This window comes from Rhineura floridana, chromosome 1, assembly GCF_030035675.1.
Source record: "Rhineura floridana isolate rRhiFlo1 chromosome 1, rRhiFlo1.hap2, whole genome shotgun sequence".
Lineage (NCBI taxonomy): Eukaryota > Metazoa > Chordata > Lepidosauria > Squamata > Rhineuridae > Rhineura > Rhineura floridana.
This window is the reverse complement of record NC_084480.1, coordinates 161375753-161395765: the sequence shown is the minus strand read 5'-3', so window position 1 is coordinate 161395765 and position 20013 is coordinate 161375753. Positions and strand designations below refer to the sequence as shown.

At 45.6% G+C, this 20013-nt stretch overlaps 1 protein-coding gene across 3 annotated transcripts in view; it reads left to right on the top strand.

Moving 5' to 3' along the window:
* The first annotated feature begins 8321 nt into the window (after positions 1-8321).
* Positions 8322-20013, top strand: part of S1PR5 (sphingosine-1-phosphate receptor 5) — a 35906-nt gene continuing 24214 nt past the window's right edge. The window contains exons 1-2 of one of the 3 annotated variants that reach the window (XM_061582847.1): positions 8322-8586; positions 10743-12516. The gene's annotated coding sequence lies outside the window, so the exon portion shown is untranslated. Of the gene's footprint in view, positions 8587-8979; positions 9080-9100; positions 9160-10742; positions 12517-20013 lie in introns of those variants that run through there. The other 2 variants (XM_061582848.1, XM_061582849.1) reach the window with 2 other exon arrangements.

Sequence of the window (20013 nt, the reverse complement as noted above, 5' to 3'; positions counted from 1 at the left end):
AGCGACTCCCTTACGAGGAAAGGTTGCAGCATTTGGGGCTTTTTAGTTTAGAGAAAAGGCGGGTCAGAGGAGACATGATAGAAGTGTATAAAATTATGCATGGCATTGAGAAAGTGGATAGAGAAAAGTTCTTCTCCCTCTCAATACTAGAACTTGTGGACATTCAAAGAAGCTGAATGTTGGAATATTCAGGACAGACAAAAGGAAGTACTTCTTTACTCAGTGCATAGTTAAACTATGGAATTTGCTCCCACAAGATGCAGTAATGGCCACCAGCTTGGATGGCTTTAAAAGAAGATTAGACAAATTCATGGAGGACAGGGCTATCAATGGCTACTAGCCATGATGGCTGTGCTCTGCCACCCTAGTCAGAGGCAGCATGCTTCTGAAAACCAGTTGCCGGAAGCCTCAGGAGGGGAGAGTGTTCTTGCACTCGGGTCCTGCTTGCGGCTTCCCCCAGGCACCTGGTTGGCCACTGTGAGAACAGGATGCTGAACTAGATGGGCCACTGGCCTGATCCAGCAGGCTCTTCTTATGTTCTTATGTTAAGATTTGTGTAACTTTACAGTTGACAATGGGGACATTGAACTTGTCAAGGATTATCAATATCTCGGCACAGTCATTAACCAAAATGGAGACAATAGTCAAGAAATCAAAAGAAGGCTAGGTCTGGGAAGGGCAGCTGTGAGAGAACTAGAAAAGGTCCTCAAATGCAAAGATGTATCACTGAACACCAAAGTCAGGATCATTCAGACCATGGTATTCCCGATCTCTATGTATGGATGTGAAAGTTGGACAGTGAAAAAGGTGGATAAGAGAAAAATCAACTCATTTGAAATGTGGTGTTGGAGAAGAGCTTTGTGGATACCATGGACTGCAAAAAAGACAAATAATTGGGTGTTAGAATAAATTAAACCAGAACTGCCACTAGAAGCTAAAATGATGAAACTGGTTATCATACTTTGGACACATCATGAGAAGACATGATTCACTAGAAAAGACAATAATGCTGGGAAAAACAACAGGGAGTAGAAAAAGAGGAAGGCCAAACAGGAGATGGATTGATTCCATAAAGGAAGCCACAGACCTGAACTTACAAGATCTGAACAGGGTGGTTCATGACAGATGCTCTTGGAGGTTGCTGATTCATAGGGTTGCCATAAGTCGTAATCGACTTGAAGGCACATAACAACAACAGACATTATGGTGCTGAAATGCACTTGTACGTTTGCCCAAGCAACATTCCTGTGGTTAAAGGTGGAGCTACTCTACCCGCCTGCTTGCCTGTCCCTCAAACCACATCCCCCTTCCTAGACCTTCTAACACATCTACCTCTGCAAATGTTAATTAATACGGGATTTGTTTATCAAGAAGTTTGATTCTGTTAGTAAAAATAGGTTAAAAAGTTTGCTCCAGTGAGCTTGCTCAGACCAAAGATAAAATAAATTGGAAAGATTTATCTAAATCAATGCACGGAAATGATGAAAATATATGAACTCAGCAATAACTGAAAGAATAACATAGAATATATAGATGAAATATAGGAATGATTTATAAATGGAAAACAATATTAGCTAATTAACCAAACAGCTGCCAATAAAGCATATGTATTACAAAGCCCTCCTAAAGCTTCCACCAGTGCAAATAGCTTACTAAATTCCCATCCTTATAGTAATTCAACCTAAAAGATTAAAGGGGTAGGGTGGGGGAATTATAGCTGCCAATCCAAGTGGGGATGCAAGGAACAGGTTTCTTTGGACTCGGGGAAAGTTGAAAAGATGAATCCAGGGTCCAGTGTACCAGGTCCAGGATGGGAACTATTTTCAGGTAAAAATAGAGGGGAATTTTTTTTAATCTGGAATAGCAAAGTCAGCCTCACAAGAGAATATACAAGCTAAAATAAAAATAAAAGGACTTGAGGGAAAATAAGAACCTTTTAAAAACTGCATCAATTCAAAACGGTTCATGAGACCCAGAGAGGCTGGCTCACAGAAAATGACCAAGAGCAGCTTCACAAACTGAAGGAGGGATGTGCTCAAAGCAAGAGATCCCTTCGCTTCTCAAAGAGAAGACAAAAAGGCAAACTGGGTTCTAAACAAAAACAAAATCTATTGGTAAAACTTGGACTTAAGCAAAAAATAAAATAAAGCAATCATCTCATCTTGATCTCTGGTGTTGGTTGCATTCCCCCCCCACACACACACACTTAGCCATATTCATTTGCATTTCACCTTACCATGCATGACACAGACATATACAACATCATAAAAAGCTGGAACACCATCTCTCTCACACACACACTTTCTCCCACACCATTGAATGTATTTTCTCTCTCTTTTTCTCCTCTCCGTCCCAGCTTTGGGGGGAAACAAAACCACACATCTCCTCCTCCCTTTTCTTTTTTGCTGCTGGGTTAAGAATTAGATCCTTGTAAACAGACTGGAGGACGTGCAACAGAGAGAGAGAACCCTCTTCCCCCCCCCATCTCCTTTTCCACTTTCCCTTGTCTCCCATTGTCCTGGTTGTGTCCAGACTCCTCCTCCGTAAACTCAGTCACTCACTTGCTCTCCATTATTGTCTCCATACTATTCAGTCCTTCCTTCATGCGCCTTCTCCCACAACAACAGAGGTCCTTAGGAACCAATCAATATGAAAGGGGAGTGTGTTAGCCACTGAGAAGAGTCTTCTTTCACTCTGATTGGCTCCAATCAGCAGGAAAGGACAAGGAAGCATGTTAGAATATTCTTCTCAGTCACTAACACACTCCCTTGTCATGCTGATTGGCTTGAAGGTCATTGGAGACATAAGGATCTTGCTAGCACCTGGCTCCCAAAAAAGTAAGACATGTAAACACCCCCCCTGAGACCCTGGACTACTACACCCCTGCTTCTGTAGTTAACACACACTCCTTTCATGCTGATTGGTTCATAGGATGCTGGAGACATAGGAACCCTGCTGGTACCTGACTCAAAAGTAAGAGGTCTAAGACCGTTCCCGAGACTCTGGATCACTACACCCCTAGGCATTGGTTTGTTATTGTTGTTGTTATGTGCCTTCAAGTCAATTACGACTTATGGCGACCCTATGACTCAGCGACCTCCAATAGCATCTGTTATGAACCACCCTGTTCAGATCTTGTACGTTCAGGTCTGTGGCTTCCTTTATGGAATCAATCCATCTCTTGTTTGGCCTTCCTCTTTTTCTACTCCCTTCTGTTTTCCCCAGCATTATTATCTTTTCTAATGAATCATGTCTTCTCATGATGTGTCCAAAGTATGATAACCTCAGCTTCATCATTTTAGCTTCTAGTGACAGTTCTGGTTTAATTTATTCTGACACCCATTTATTCGTCTTTTTTGCAGCCCATGGTATCCGCAAAGCTCTCCTCCAGCACCACATTTCAAAGGAGTTGATTTTTCTCTTATCTGCTTTTTTCACTGTCCAACTTTCACATCCATACATAGAGATCGGAAATACCATGGTCTGAATGATCCTGACTTTAGTGTTCAGTTATACATCTTTGCATTTGAGGACCTTTTCTTGTTCTCTCATAGCTGCCTTTCCCAGTCCTAGCCTTCTTCTGATTTCTTGACTATTGTCTCCCTTTTGGTTAATGATTGTGCCAAGGTACTGATAATCCTTGATAAGTTCAATGTCATCATTGTCAACTTGAAAGTTACATAAATCTTCTGTTGGCATTACTTTAGTCTTCTTGACATTCAGCTGTAGTCCTGTTTTTATGCTTTCCCCCTTTAACTTTCACCAGCATTCGTTTCAAATCATTACTGGTTTCTGCTAGTAGTATGGTATCGTCTGCCTCCAATTCTCACACCTCCTTTATCTTGGTCCAATCCTGCTTTCCATATGATATGTTCTGCACATAGATTAAACAAATAGGGTGATAAAATACACCCCTGTCTCACACCCTTTCCGATGGGGAACCAGTCATTGGTTAACATACATAAAATCTGCACTTGCACAAAGAACTACTCTGGAAGAGTAGAGGTTCTGCCTTTTCCTTTGGCTACACTAGACAGGCCTTGGAAAACTGTGACCTTAGAGTTTGTCAGGGATGTATTCCCCTGTACCAATGCTATACCACAATTCTAGTGGTGGTAGATGCTTTCAAAAAAATGGCCTGCTTCACCCCCTGTAACAGCTCCACTATGAAATGGCAACCCTATATCTCTATTATATCTTTGGACTACATGGCCTCACTGACAGGCTCATCTGTGACTGGTACCTCAGGTCATGACAAAGTTCTGGAAAGCACTGTTCTGTTCACTAAATGTTGTTATCATCACCCATAGGCAGATGGAGTGCACAAAACCAGACTCTGGAACAGTACCTGCAATGTTATGTGATCAACAGGACAACTGGGTTCTGCTGCTAATCTTTGCCAAGTTTGCACATAACACATATTTCAGTCCAAATTTCTTTTGCTCTTTATGTCCCAACATGCAGATGTTTCAGCACAGTAGACCAAATTTTAGAAGAGCTGCATGTAGTACAAACAGATCCCAAGGAATTGTTAGCCTAAGCCAAGAAAGCATATAAGGTTTCTTGGAAAGATAGCAAGAGAATCTGAATCATTAGCCTGACCAAGGGGCAAGTGTCTGAGGAAGGGGGCGGGGGCAAGAAAGTACTTATTTTTGCTAAATGCTAAGTGACACTACTTTTGTTTGTGTTTCTGAGAAAATGAGTTTGGTGTGAACTCACATATGGTTAGGAAGTGTCACTTAACATGGGCCATCACACCCAGAAGGCCCGCAAGAGTCTCAACAGCAGCAGATACTGGACATATGATAAAGGTGGGAAAGAATTTCTCACAACTGTAGCTGTAGCCATCTATAAATGGAAGCTAGAACTTCACACTTGTTGATCTCAAACTCTTTACATTTTGCTACTCCAGTGTCACCATAGAGCCAATGGCATTGTCACATTATTCTACCGTAATCCTCCCAGCGTACAAAGAAGCCCAAAAAGTGACCAGCTGTTCCTAGTAGGACTCACAAACAGTCAGCATTTGTGAACAGATAGAGGAGCTGTGGAAGTTCCAGTTCTCTGTAATGGCAGGGCTTCCTAGCACAACAGCAAGAGTCTGAGGGCCTGTCCATACGACTGTATAATCTGCAATGTAATTGCTGTGTGTCCTCATTAATTCACCATCATCCATATGACATTGCAAGCTAGTATGGATTTTTGCGTTAACAAATCCGCATTAGAAATAACCTCAAAAAACCGATAAGCTTTCCTAAATGATATAATATAAAATCAAATGTTTAATTAATAATATTTCCACTCAAAAGCTATTTTGCAATGTTACACAAACAATTAATTGAAAACATGGAGTTTAAAGGAGGTTTTTAACTGAGCTTCCTTGGGCTGATAGGGGGAAAGGGGGGGGGGAGGAGCAAGCTCTAGTACTTTTAATGTGGCATTGATCTTGCAGCCGATCCAGCAGCAGGCAAAGCCTCTCTTTTCCTGCCCAATAGCTGATGGGGATGGGAGGGGGAGCCAAGCATACCAAAGAGCCAAAAATCAGGAATGAGGAAGGGGAGATCAGCTTCTCTCTCTCTCCTCTCTCTCTCCCTCTCCCTCTGTGTGTGTGTGTGTGAGAGAGAGAGAGAGAGAGAGAGAGAGTGTATGCACTGTAAGTTGTGTTCTTTTCTTTGGAGTCTAAAACCGACTAATCTGGGTCCTCCCTTTGGTACCTTGAAACTGAATGAGAGACCATCTCTTGCTTTCTCCCATGGTGGGCGGTGGAGGATCTAATACAAGTTGGGAGGAGGAGGCATGAAGAAGAGATTTGGTGGGTGCACTGGGCAGAAGGTAACAGCAGGAGAAAGTGGGAAACAATTGAACATAGAATTTGCCTCTCATTTCGACAAATTCAGTGGAATCGGTAGTAACCAGCAGCCCCCATCCTTGGTATTCACTATGTTATATGTAACAACCCAAACGTTTAGTTTGCTTGCACTTGGGGGGGGGGAATAACATTGCCATTTTGCACATCCACAAACCTGCACATGTGTGGGAATTAAATATATATATACATTTCTACGCTGTTCTGAAAAAGAGTACAAAAAGCTAATGACTGCTATGGACCAATCACTGCAGCCAATGAGAAAGAAATAAAAAAATAAAAAAACTAATAAAATAAATAAAAAAAATTAAAAGTCCACACTTATGGACGCTTGATAATCGTGTTTTCACAATAATCCAACCACAAACAAGACATGTATGGATCTCGAGGCCACCAACTGAATATGGAAAATGTGGATTTTGCAGTTAGGTATTGATGGGCCCTGCCCCAGGAGCAAGTTCTGGGGGAGAACAGAAAGGCACATACATACACACAGTACTTTTTTGGTTAAAAAAAAATAGAGGTGCTGGTACTTATACCTTGATAAAAGTGCGATGGGTGTCAACACAAAATGGTTGCTATGGGCAGCAAAAAAGTATTATAACTCCATATTGCAGATGACCTGGCCAACTGGAACTGCCCAAGGATGCTGACAAGACCTGGTAGCTTGTATCTGCATAACAGTACCCAATGAGTACTCAGTGAATCAGGAACTTTAGTGAGACCGATCTTAGAAACCTTTATTCAGAAGTAATTGCCACTAATTTAAAAAGAGGCTGAATCCCCAGAAAGCATTCATAGCTACCTTCTAATGATGCAAATATCAGTCCATCTTCCTTCTAGTGGAATTTGAAATCCTGCATTCTTGTGCCTTCAAAACTTCCTAAAAATCATAGTTGAGTCTCACATACAGAGGTGTGTGTTGAACCTGATTTACAGTCTTGTATGAAATGCCCTTAGATCAGCCTTTGCCAGCCTGGTGCCCTGCAGATGTTTTAGACTACAACTCTCATCAGTCCCAGCCAGCATGGGCAGTGGTCAGGAATTATGGGATTTGTAGTCCAACAGCACCTGGAGGGCATCAAGTTGGGGAAGGCTGCCTTAGACTTTCAAGTTTTGGGGTTGTACCTTCATGTAAGGAAAATATTTTGACTAATGAGACAGCAGAGAAATCTTCCTGGTAGATCCTGGAACTGCTTCAAAACCCAGCACCAGGACTTCTGTAAAAGGAGCACTACAGGAGCCAAGGCCCTGGGCACGGGGGGGGGGGGGGAAACATGACGACACACGCCCAATTCCCAGGACATAATTAATGCCACAAAGACTCCTGATGCTTTGCCAGGTTGCATTCCCAGGAGAGAACAAAGCCATTCTCGACCTCCTGTAATAATAATAATAATTATTATTATTATTATTGTTGTTGATGATGGTGATGATGATAACAACAACAACAACAACAACAACAATAATAAGCATTTAAGGCAGCTATGAATGCACATTAATAAAATTACCAGACGACGCAATTACGGCACCCTGAAGAACGGTTTTATCCTCGTCCCTTGAGTTGTCAGCCTGTGCTTTGCGCGTGTGTATGGGTTTTTTTGCCTTTTGCAAGGGCGGAATATATATTGCATGTGTACACATTAACACACACACACACACATATACTTTGGGGGTCAAGAAAGGAACAGGAGAGACTGGGGCCTCCTCCAACAAGTAAGCCATGCTGCTCCCCATTGTACCCTTCAGTGCTGATTCTCCTCCAGTCTTTCTCATAGTATCACGTTGTGGCCCATTAGCTAGGTTAGACCAGACCAAGAAAGCAGGTTTGCTTGTTTTTACAAGACTAAACTCAGACGGTTCTTGCCCATGTTTGGATTGCATTCAGTCTTGTGTACTCTGCTTTTCTTGTCACTGAAACTCCCATGGTCCACTGATTTATTTTACATTGACAAAGGAAGAGCACATAGTTGGAATCTCTTTTAACAGTTAAGATATATCCAGTCTGTGCTCAGTGTCTTCCTGAAGGCTCACTCTTACTCAAAAATGTAGCAATGTGCCTTGCAAGATAAGTCCAAGAGCCACATTGCCCAGCATTCTTAGCAAGGATCCCAGCAACCAGCAGGTGCTGGGGACCATCCAGTGGCCCACCAGCCTCCCTCCTGCTCATCCTAGGGCTGGGTTGCAGTTTGAAGTGAGATCACCTCCTCCAGGAATCATGACTTCTGGCAGGGAAAGGGGAAGGAAAAACTGTTAAGGGCCTGGACAGTTGAATTCTGCTGTGAATGATGTGGGAACACCACCCTCCCCTTGAAGTTCTCGATTGTTCAGAGAAGGGTCAGCTAATTAACCAAGCAATTTAAGTTAATTGGAACTGGTTTGGTTGGCCAGCCACACATGATGTCTTTTCTAAATGAAGGCTGAGAAACTACCTTTCCAGAGAGCAGTGGTGGCGGCAACAACACCACCACCACCACCACCACCACCACCACCACCACCACCACTTCTTTTCCTCTTAGCAGCCCACTGGGCAGCACCTTTCTCCTGCTCTCCCTAGCATCTCCCTCTGAGGGCTGCAACATGACCACCCTGCAAGAAATTCCCAAAGCATCACCACGTATCTCCAGCCACCAGTGAGTTCCAGAGGTCTGGAAGTAGGTGCACTGAGAAATTCCACAAGAACTGAAGGAGATTAGGAGCAAACCCCACAGCAGAGAAAGGTAAGGCTGACACACATCTCCTCCTTACGCTTGCTTAATTGTCCTCCAGCCTTCCAGGTCAACAGCCACGTAGAGCCCAAACTTGCTTTAGCTAATATGATCTCCCATGGTGTGGGTGCCTCCCTTAGTGGGTGCTGCAAAGAGGGAGAGGAGAAGTAACCTCAGGGACAATGCCAAGGCTGGGGTGTGGCTGGCCCAGAGAGCTGGTCTGAACTTGCAAGCTAGGCTTGCATGAGAAGCAGGTGAGGGCAGTGCTGGGGAAATTGCTCTAGGGATTCACACGAGCAGAACCAGTTCAGCAATAGGCCAATTGCAGCAAGGCAAGGCTATTGAGCAGGGTCCTTGGCAGTGCATATAGGACACAGATAGCAGCAACCAGGGGTGCAGTCGTCCAGGGTCTCAGAGAGTCTTAGACCCTTTACTTTTGTGGGAGCAGGGTCCCAGCAGGCTTCCTGTATCTTCAGCATCCTGTGATCTAACCAGCATGAAAGGGGTGTGTCTAAGCCACTGAGGAAAACCTTCTAACATGTTTTGACCTTTCCTGTTGATTAGAGCCAATCAGAATGAAAGAAGGTGAGTCAGCCACTGAGAAGAGTCTTGTCAGTAGCTAACACTCTCTCCTTTCATGCTTATTGGCTCCTAAAGATGTCTAATAGGGGAGAAAGCATTAACAAGGACCTTATTCTCAACCCCGCAGCAAAAAAGGGAGGGGGTGTGGCTATGATTAACATGAAGGGACCCTGCACTTCTGAATTTACAGGGCCTGGCAACCAAGAGGTCTTCTGTGTCTTTAAAAGTTGTGGAGGGGAAGGGAGAATTCCACCTTGTGGTTTTTCCCATTACAGTGTTGCAAGAACACCTGCACTTGGCTGACTTTCTCTTCTCCTAAAGATACAGGATCAGCCTCAGGCCCTGAACCTGGCAACCCTAATTCTAGCTGAAGTTCTGGTCCCTGGAAGGCTTCTCCAACAGCCTCTTTTAGTATGACATTTAATGAGGAGTATATTGATATATTATTGACATCCCAATGTGAATATACTATTATGATTATGCTGATGCTGTAAAATCCACCCTGTGTGGACTATGCCCCCAAAAGGTGGCATACAAATGATTTTATAAATAAAGGGTTGTCAAACTCAAAGTAGACCCATTGAAATTAATGGCCTATTAATTAGTTGGATAGAACTGTAAATAAATGGAACAAACAGATATGAGTCTTGGAGTGTGACTGCTGCATTCTGTCCTCAGGGCTCAGGAGATAACTTACAGCTTCATGGTGAGAATTATAAATAGCAACAGTTATAATATCATTCTTGCAAAAAGTATTCACTCTCTGGTATAGTATACTCTCCATTTCTGAATCTTCCACTATTAAAGTGATAGTCACCAACTTGGATGACTTTAAAAGAGAATTGGACAAATTCATGGAGAATAAGGCTATCAAGAACTCTAGTCACAATGGCTATTCTCTGCCCCGATGGACAGAGGCACCATGCTGCTAAATACCAGTTGTTGGGAATCACACTATTGCACTCTCTGGTCCTGCTTGTGGGCTTCCCAGACGAGACAAGGCATCTGGATGGGCACTTTGGCAACAGGATGCTGGACTAGATGGACCTTTGCTCGCATCCAGCAGGCCTCTTTGTATGTTCTTAACAGGATACATTATGTCAGCTATAAAAACATTGGGTCTGACTCCAAGGTGGTTTTTTTTGTAATAGTTTAAAAATAAGTATCAAACTTCATCAGTTAAAGAAAGTCTCTCAGCAAATTTCCAGAAGAGATGATCACCCCAGACAGCAATGGTTGCAATGCGTGAAGCTATGGGAAAGTTAGCATCCTTAAGAATAAAATATCATCAGTTAATAACATTTATATAAGCCCATGTTTGTTACACAGATTCCATCTCATAAGGAGTCCGATACACACTTTAATCCTATACACATTTACTTAAGAGTTAATCTGATTGCTCAGTAGCACTTACTTTTGAGTAAATGTGCATAGGATTGCCCTGTTCTTTAAAAAAAAAAGAGCTGCATTGTATTTAAGCATAATGTCTAAAAAGTCTCCTGCCATAGTAATAAATTGTCTGGATTAATTCTGTTGTATTTACATGATCTTGCATATTCAATCTCCTGTTCCACAAAATATTGCAGATCCTGCAACAACTCAACTCTGCTCCTGGAAGGAATTCTGTCATATACCGATTAACATCCTGGAGATACCAATCAGCCACGAGGCTTTTGACTAGTAATACAAAGAAGAAGCCTCCAGCACATATTTCCAGTTAGAGAAGCTGAAGAGAACCTTGGATATCTGTCAAACTCTCTCAAGAGAATGAATTAACCTTTAATCACCTCCAATGGAGGGAGGCATGGATTGGGATCATCATACCAACCTTCCATGTTTTCCCTTCTCTGGCAAATGGCCTTTTATTCCCCTTAACCACTGAATTGAGCAACACTTCCTCCAGACATTTCACCAGCCTCCTAGGACTGATGAGCCTGTTTGCTATTCTATTAATAATTATTCCCAGTACTTTACAAGGGGGAGGGGGTGCCAGGACCAGGATTTCTGGGTTCTCTAACTGCCAGTTCCAAGAAAACAATGGGATCTAGTGGTGGACGCACAGCAGCCCGGAGCCCACCATAATTCATTTGCTGCTTTTAAGATGGCCTGAATGGCACAACAATCACTTGGAGCTGCCAGATTTCTATGGAGCACCAATGAAGCTACCAGGCCTACCCTGAAAGGTGCACTCAAACATATTTTTTTACAGTGTAGGGCTATGCAGCCCACCATTTCCTGCAACAGCGCAAAGGATCTTGAGCCGCACCTCTGAGAGGCTGTGGTGCAGCTTTTGAAGGTAGCAAAATGTCTTGGTCCAGCCTAGCTATTTCTGAAAGAGAGGGGAAGGGGAGACAGCCCAGGCCTCCTGCAGGGTAGTGGATTCGAGTGGGGAGGGGCAGAAGACCCAAACAAGGATTAATCTGAATCATTCAGAACCCACCCCCGAACCATTAAGCTTTGCAATGCAAGGGCTCAGTGCCAGAACATAAGAGAAAGAGCCTGCTGGATCAGGCCAAAAGCCAGTCAAGTCCAGCATCCTGTCCTCAGTGGCCAGCCAGCTGCCCGCGGGGATCCCGCAAGCAGGACTTGAGCACAGGCACACTCTTCCCACATATGGGGTATAGTGGATTAGTGCCTCTGAGCACGCGCAAAATGCCTGACCCTCGCTGCATCCAGTAGAATTAGGGGGCAGGGACTCCAGACTGGCGGGCTTGAGCCTCGCCGCTCTCAACATTGGGCCAGGTGACACTTCGAGTCTGATCCCAGCCGCTTTCCACCCCTCGAGGCCAGCCCATTCCTGCACGTGGCTCAGAGGCAGCCGGGCTCGTTCAAAAGACGTGTCCCGGCTGGCCCTGGCCCGCTGGCTGGCAGCGTCGCTACTTTTGCGGCTGCTGCAGCGCAGCTGTGCAGGGAGCGCCTCGCACTGAGCTCGGGCCAGACTACCCGGCTGAGGGGGAGCCACCCCCGGATCGTGGAGGGTCTCCGCTGGTTCCTCCTGCTGCTTTCTGCCCCGAGGGGTCGTGAGAGCCGGCAGGGCTGCGAGCCGCTGCAGCTGCCACCCCTTCGAATCTCGGGGGACGGGACGTGGCCGTTGGCGGCTGTTCCCGAGCGGGGAAATGCCACGGAGCCTAGCAGAGGCTCTCTCTCTGAGGCGCCGTGGACAGCAGGCAGAATCCAAGTCCAAGGGGGCCCGGCTCCGGCCAGCGGCGGACCGCAACTGCTGAGCCGCCGGGTTCTGGCTCAAGGACCGCGAGTCATACTTGGACGGGCGGACGACTCCTTGTCAGGACTTGGACGGCGATTCTGAATGGCACAACCCGGGATTCCCAGCCCTTCCCGCGTTTCCCACAGCCCCGTGAGGTAGGTCGTAATGATCACCCGGTTTTAGAAGGGGAATGGAGAGCAAGTGAAACCCCCGCAGTGGCTCCCTGTCTACCGAGTGGCAATGAATGAGTCCTTTAAAAAATTCAAACACGTGAAGCTGGGGGCAGTGCCGGTGCCAGGCTATTTTGCGCCCTAGGCAAGGCTAACTACTTGCACCCCTCCAAAAAAACTGCTAACTTCAATTTTCAAAAACAGATGTAGAAAAAATGAAAAGCACAAAACTTGAAACTGCTAAGTTTATTTTAGTTGCATTTTTCCCAAGGGTTAAAAAACCTTATCTGTATAAAACTGTGCCCCTCAAAGGTCAGTACTGCGCCCCTCCGAGGTCTGCGCCCTAGGCGGCTGCGGAGTTGGCCTAACGATAGCACCCGCCCTGGCTGGGGGTGGTCACCAGTGTTATCATATTAGCAACCCCCGCGGTAGGAATGCCGAACAAAGTATGTGGAATCGTGTCATGGTTCTGAATATGCCCTCCTTCAGAGCGAGCTCGTAGGCTCCTCTTAAACGAGCACGCCAGGGACAGCGGCTCTTGCACTTCCCTGGGCTGCTGCCTCCATGGGAATCTGGCTTACATCCGAGTAGATCTGCACAGGGTTGCGCAGGGAATCTCTTGGGCAGCCTCGCGGCAGCCGGTTTAACCTTTTAAGAAATGACTGTCGGTTGCTCTCTCCATCCCACGCACAATTGCTTTCCTTATAGACGAATTATTTATTACAGCATCGTCAATAGCTGCCTTACGTCGCGTAAGCAGAAAAGGAAAAAAGGCACGTCTCTGTCTCAATGACTTTACAGTCTAAAGATTGACGGGGTTGGGAAGAAGTGGGTGGCTGGGGAAAGCAAGAGCGAAGAGGGAGGGAAGGGACTGGATCTGCGGAGGGATTTGCAGGAACTGAGAAAGGGAGGGAGCACCGGAGAGTGCCAGGCATCAGGAAACAACAAAAGAGGGCCGGCCCTGTTCCCTTATGCTTCCCTCCTGACTAAGCTTACCTGCAGAGGCTCTCTCTCTGTTTGTGTGTGTGTGTGTGTTTTAGAGAGAAAAACAGCTTCAGGAGGAGAACAACCCAGAGCAGAGAAGGAGTGCAGGACACTTAACCCTTCCTATGCCTGCTTCTCTTGGGGGCTTCTAGCAGCGCTGCAGCTTCTGAAATCCCGCCTCACAAAGTTTCTCTTTGCCCTGCCACATCCCCTGTCTACTTCAATTCATGCTTCATTGGGAGTATGGCAAGATACACAAATGAGATACTCAGTGTATGCGGGGACAAAAGATGCCAAGGGGTCTGCCAAGAAGCTGAGTTACCCTGCCCAGGGTTATGTCCTTGATTGTGTGGCTGACATCTGCTTCGTTGGAAGAATCCTTTGATCTTCACAGCCCATGCATGATGAGCCTGCCACGTGCAGAGTAGGACACCCTGCTTCTTTTCTTCAGTTGTTCCCCACTGAGCTTTGGGTGGAGAAGCTGTTGTACTTTTCTGTGAAAAAGCTCCACTATCCTGAATCCCAGGTTTGGACATGTTTTCCTGGATGCCAGTCCCACCTTTTCTAATGGAGGTTGCCTGTGAGTACATAAGAGTAACAGCCATAGGTTCAACTCTCTCATGTCCAGTAAGGATGTCAGGAAGACATGGAAATATATCAAGTGCACTTACTGGTCCATCTAGCACAGTAACAGCGATGACTCTTCAGGGTCTGGGCTCCTACTAGGAGGAAGAGCGGGATAGAAATCTAACAAATAAAATAAATAAATAAATAAGGTCTGGCACAAAGGGCTTTCACAGTCCTGTTTCCTGAGAGCCCAACTGGAGATAGCAGGGCCTGACTCAAGGATCCTATGCGTGCAAAATGGATATTCTGTTGCTGAACTAAGCAACACACATTGCAGAATTGCGGTGTTTGGGGGGGGGAGTTCAATGGGAAGTCCGTACCTCCCCATTTCAGCTTTCACTAGCTACCGTTGGTTAGAGTCTGCCATAGTCCTATGCATTTCACTGTTATGAGGTAATTTTGTGCATTGATTACACTCCTTTCCCCCTATGTATGTCAAGTTCTGCAAAGTCAAGGGCAGTTCTCCACAGTCTGACTTTTGTAACTTTCTTCACAAACCACTGCAAATGTTGATCCAGAATACAATCCCAGATGCTCTATTTTAGGCCTCGGTATATTCCCCACACTTTTGAGTAGAGCGTGCCTGTTTGAAGCCACTGGGCTTTGCAGGTTACACTTCCCAGCCTGGGAATCTCTCTTCATCTCTCCTCCCACATCCATCTCTGAAGCTTCTTTGTCTTTCATCCCTCAGAAATGACCCCACCCTGAACCCAGTTTCTGGGCTTATGAACCCTCCTACTGATTATATTGCATCCTCTCCCTCCCTTCCAAGAGGCCTAGGAGGGGAGAGAAAGGGGGATATTTCCGAAACTATGCTTTCCCTCCATGGGAACACACTGCTGTAGAAAGAAAACAAGGTATGCCATTATACCCAATTATCACACACACCCAATACATTTTGCCCAGTATACACTTGTTGGGAAGCTGTGTCTGCGCACCTGGGGCAAGTCATATCTATCTATATTTGTTTGGATAACCAGGTAAAAGGAAAGAAATAAAGCTTCATCTTCTGTCTGATTTGTTTTTATAGTTATGAAAACAAGTGACTGATGAGAGAATAATGATAAATTGGGGTGAAAAAGCACATCACAAATGCTGTCTGGAACTTGTGGCTTGCACATGGAAACCAGTCTGACCTAGACCTTCAGAGGCAGAGGGTCTTTTTGGAGTGTGGAGTTCCTCTCCACCCCTGGAACTTTTATCTGTGAAGCACCTATTGCAAAGCAGCAATATTAGCATTTTGGGGGGACTGGATTTTACTGCACTCTTTGCAATTGTCACTTTCAAAGTTGTGTATGTGTGCATGGTGGAGAGATGATAGGAAGGGTAGGGCAGGGTGTAGGCACTAGCAGAGGTCAGTGTGAGGAGTTAACTAGGGTTCTAAAAACCATGTAATCAGGAACAGAAATCCACAACACAAAAGGGAAAAGGTGTAGCTCAACTTAATTAAGTACACAGCAAAGCAAATGCCCTTGAGGCTTCCAAAACAATTGCCCACATGGGTTTAACTGCAACAGGGAATAGAGTTACTGTTCCAAGATGGCTCCCTGCAACTGAAAGCACCAAATCCCTGTCTGGCAGTGGGTTCTCCTCCAGCAAAGGGGAAGGGCAGTCCTCTTATCTTCAGGCAGAAGTGAGCGCTGGACCTTTTCCAGTCAGTCCAATGGCAAAGGCGGACCGTCCTGCAGTTTGTAATCCAGGGAGGAGTTCTTCTTCAAAGTCTCGTCTTCAGTTGACAGAACTGGAGTTAAATCGATCTGATGTTCTCACGGTCTCATTTTCTCCTTTTTCTCTCTTCTTTTTATAACCTCCACTCTCTGCCGATGCTAGACTGATTACCTCATAGTACTCTTGCATTATTTCTTGAGCTGTTACCCACACATTGTGTCGTATCCAGGTTGGGACTCAGGAACCAGACCAGTTGGTGAAAGCAAATCAGTTTTTATTAAAGTAATATCCGGACAAAGACTACGCCTTCTCATGAAGTTTCACTACAAAACATAACCTGCGACTTGAAAGAGAGTTGACAGAACAAGGAACCACTATTCCCCCTGTCCCTTAAGAAGGGGGCAATCGAGCGCGAATTCTCTCACTCCGCCTCAAAGTGCTCTCATCCACCCCCCTCCTCTCCCCCTTCTTTGGTTGTCTCTTTTGCTGTCTCCTTGTACATGGTGAAGGAGGTACTACTGCCCCCTCCCCTTCTGAGGACTCTGATTCAGGTATGGGGGAAAGCGGGGGGGCAAGGCCTAAACCATCTGGCTGCTTCTCTATGCTTTTCCCTGGATCAGGAGGAGGTTGGATTCCCCCTTGCCCTCCCTCCTTCTCCAACTGCTCTGAGCTCGAAGGGGGGGAAGGCGTGGGAAGCTCACGGGAAGGATCTGTGTCTGTTGGACTTTCAAGGTCTTCGCTGCCAGACAGTTCTATCTCTGGGATTCCCTCCCCCTCTTCAGCTTCTTCTTCACACGGCTCTGGCCAAATGACCCCCTCCCTCTCCTCATCTTCTGAAACCTCAGGGCCCCAATCCTGCATCCTGACACCATCCCCTCTCCCATGCTGTGCTCCCCCCCAACTTGTCGGCTTGGGACGATGAGGGAACCGTTGATGAAAGTTTTTTACTAAGTCCAGAGCATGGATATCGGTTTCGTTTTCCCGTGACCTGTCGGCTGGTCCATAACCCTTCCAGTGAATCAAATACTGTAGTTTATTACGCCTTCTCCTTGAGTCCAGAATTTCTGCCACTTCAAACTCTGTTTGCTCATCCACTATTATCGGCGCCCCTGGAGATTCCACCGGTCTTAAATCACTGGGAGGGGCTGCTTTCGTTAACAAGGAGCGATGGAACACAGGGTGCATTTTAAAAGTATCTGGCAACTTCAGACGATAAGCCACTGGATTGATTTGTGCCTCTATTTAAAGGGCCCCACTCTCTTATCCTGCAGCTTTCTGCATTTGCCCGGCATCTGGAGGAAGCGGGTAGACAACCATACCTTGTCTCCTATTTGAAGGGGGGGGCCCTCCCACTGATGTTGATCAGCAATTCGTTTATATTCCGTTTTGGCCTTGTCTAGTTGTTGTTTCAGTACCTGCTGCACTGCCTGAAGCTCCTGCAGAAATTCTCCTGCAGCTGGTACAGGCATACTTCCTGTACTGCTAGGGAAAGCTTTGGGGTGGAATCCATAATTAGCAAAGAAAGGTGTTTGTCCAGTACTGGTATGCAATGAGTTATTATAAGCAAATTCTGCAAAATGCAAATAAGAGACCCAATCAGTCTGTTGGTAAGACACATAACGTAAATACCTTTCTAGAACAGCATTAAGTCTCTCTGTCTGCCCGTCTGTCTGGGGGTGATGAGCTGAAGAAAGTTTCAACTCCGTCTGCAGCTGTTTCCAAACTGCTCTCCAAAATTTAGCTGTAAATTGAGTTCCCCGATCCGAGACTAAACTATTTGGCAGTCCATGCAATCGGTAGATTTCCTTTATGAATAGTTTTGCTGTTTCTCTAGCTTCTAAGGCTCCTGAGCAAGGAAGGAAATGTGCCATCTTTGTCAAAGAATCCACGATGACCAATATAGCCGTCATTCCTTGTGACTTTGGTAAATCAGTTATAAAATCCATGGAAAGGTCCTTCCAGGGCTCGGTCGGCGTGGGTTAAGCAAACCTACCGGTTTTCCCGTGTCTGTTTTCGCTCGCATACAGACAAAGCAGGATTTTACATAGTTCTCAATGTCTCGGCGCATTTGGGGCCACCAAAAATCCTTAGCCACATTCTGAATGGTCTTAAAGATGCCAAAGTGCCCAGCCGTGATAGAGTCATGACATTGACGCAAAATTCTGAGTCTTAGGTCCCCCTTTGGCACATATCTGGCAGCTTTAAACCACAACAGTCCATCCTTCCAATGGAAACTTACTTCTGAATCCTGGTCCTGTTCCATTTCCTGGATATATTGTTGCATGCATGGATCCCTCTGCTGTGCCTTCCTGAGCTCCTCTTCCCACGAAGGCTGGCATAATCCCAACATCAGCTTCTCCGGGGGGACAATGTACTGGGGAAGGCTGTCAACTTCATCTCCTTTGTACTGTGGTTGTCTAGATAGAGCATCTGCTCTCTGATTTTTTGCATGGGCATGGTAAGTAATCCTGAAGTTGAACCTGGCGAAAAACTGTGACCAACGTATCTGTCTTTGGTTCAGTTTCCTTGCTGTTTGCAGACTTTCCAAGTTCTTATGATCAGAACGTACTTCTATCTGCTGCTGAGCTCCCTCTAAATACTGTCTCCAATTCTCAAATGAGTCCTTGATGGCTAACAGCTCTTTTTCCCACACTGTATAATTTCTTTCGGCATCCTTTAATTTTCTGGAGAAATACGCACAGGGATACAATTCCTTCCCGTCCATTCCTGGCTGCAAGAGAACCCCTCCTATGGCTAGGAGCATCCGCTTCCACGACGAAAGGGCGGGTAGGGTCAGCAAAACGCAAAATAGGCTCGGATGCGAATTTCCTTTTCAGTTCCTCGAAAGCTCTTGCTGCGTTCTCTGTCCATTGAAACATTCCTTTTCCCCTTAAACAGTCAGTAAGAGGGGCTGTTAGCTTGGAAAAGCCTGGGATGAATTTTCTGTAGTAATTGGCAAATCCCAAAAAACGCTGTACATCCTTCTTGGTGGTCGGCTTGCCCCAATCCAATACACTACTCACTTTTCCTGGATCCAAGGAAGTCCAAAGATGACAAGTCAAACCCACATTTCTCTAACTTGGCATACAAGTGGTTCTCTCTCAGTCTTTTCAACACAGTTTTCACGTGTTGATCATGTTCTTCCTGGTTCTTTGAAAACACCAGGATATCATCCAGATAACACATCACGTACTGATCCAAGAGGTCTCTAAACACTTCGTTCATAAACTTCTGAAACACGCCAGGACTCCCACAAAGCCCGAAAGGCATCACCAGGTATTCGAATTGACCATAAGAGGTGTTGAACCTGGTCTTCCATTCATCCCCCTTCTTCATTTGAATCAGATTATATGCCCCTCTTAAGTCCAATTTCGTGAAGATTGTTGCAGAACGCAGTCGGTCTAACAACTCCGGAATCAAGGGCAAGGGGTAACTGTTAGGTATGGTGATTTGATTTAAGGCGCAGTAATCATTACAGGGTCTGAGTTCACCTCCTTTCTTCTTCACGAACAGCAAGGGGGCCCCTGCGGGAGATTGTGAGGGACGGATAAATCCTCGCTTCAGGTTCTTGTCCAAAAACTCTCTCAGAGTTGCTGTCTCTGGCTCTGTAAGGGAGTAGATTCTCCCAGCTGGAATGCTTGCTCCTGGCACTAAATCGATAGCACAGTCATAAGGGCGGTGAGGGGGCAACGCCTCTGCTTCCTTTTCGTTAAACACATCTTCAAAATCCACATATTTCGAGGGAAGTACTACTTCCTTGACCTCTTGCACAGCTCCTGCCAGGGCTTTTACGGTTATCTCTGGCTGACAGTTCTCGTGACAGTACTGAGAAGTGAACCACACAACCGCATCCTTCCAGGCTATTTTTGGGTCATGCTTTGCTAGCCAGGGCATTCCCAGAATCACATCAAAGTTCGAGAGATCTGACACATACAAAGAAATGTGCTCTTCGTGCCCAGGAATTTCTAGCTTCAATTCCTCTGTGGCTCGAGTCACTCCACCCGACTTCAATGGTCTGCCATCTATAGTTTCAACTGACAAGGGGGTTTCTAATTTCCATTGGGAGATTCGGTGACATTTTGCCAACTTTGCATCAATGAAATTGGTAGAGGCTCCACTGTCAATCAGTGCTGTAGAGTTGAACATTTCTCCTGTGGAAGTTGTAATCCGAATCGGTAGCACCAATACCCCTTTTGAAGGGGG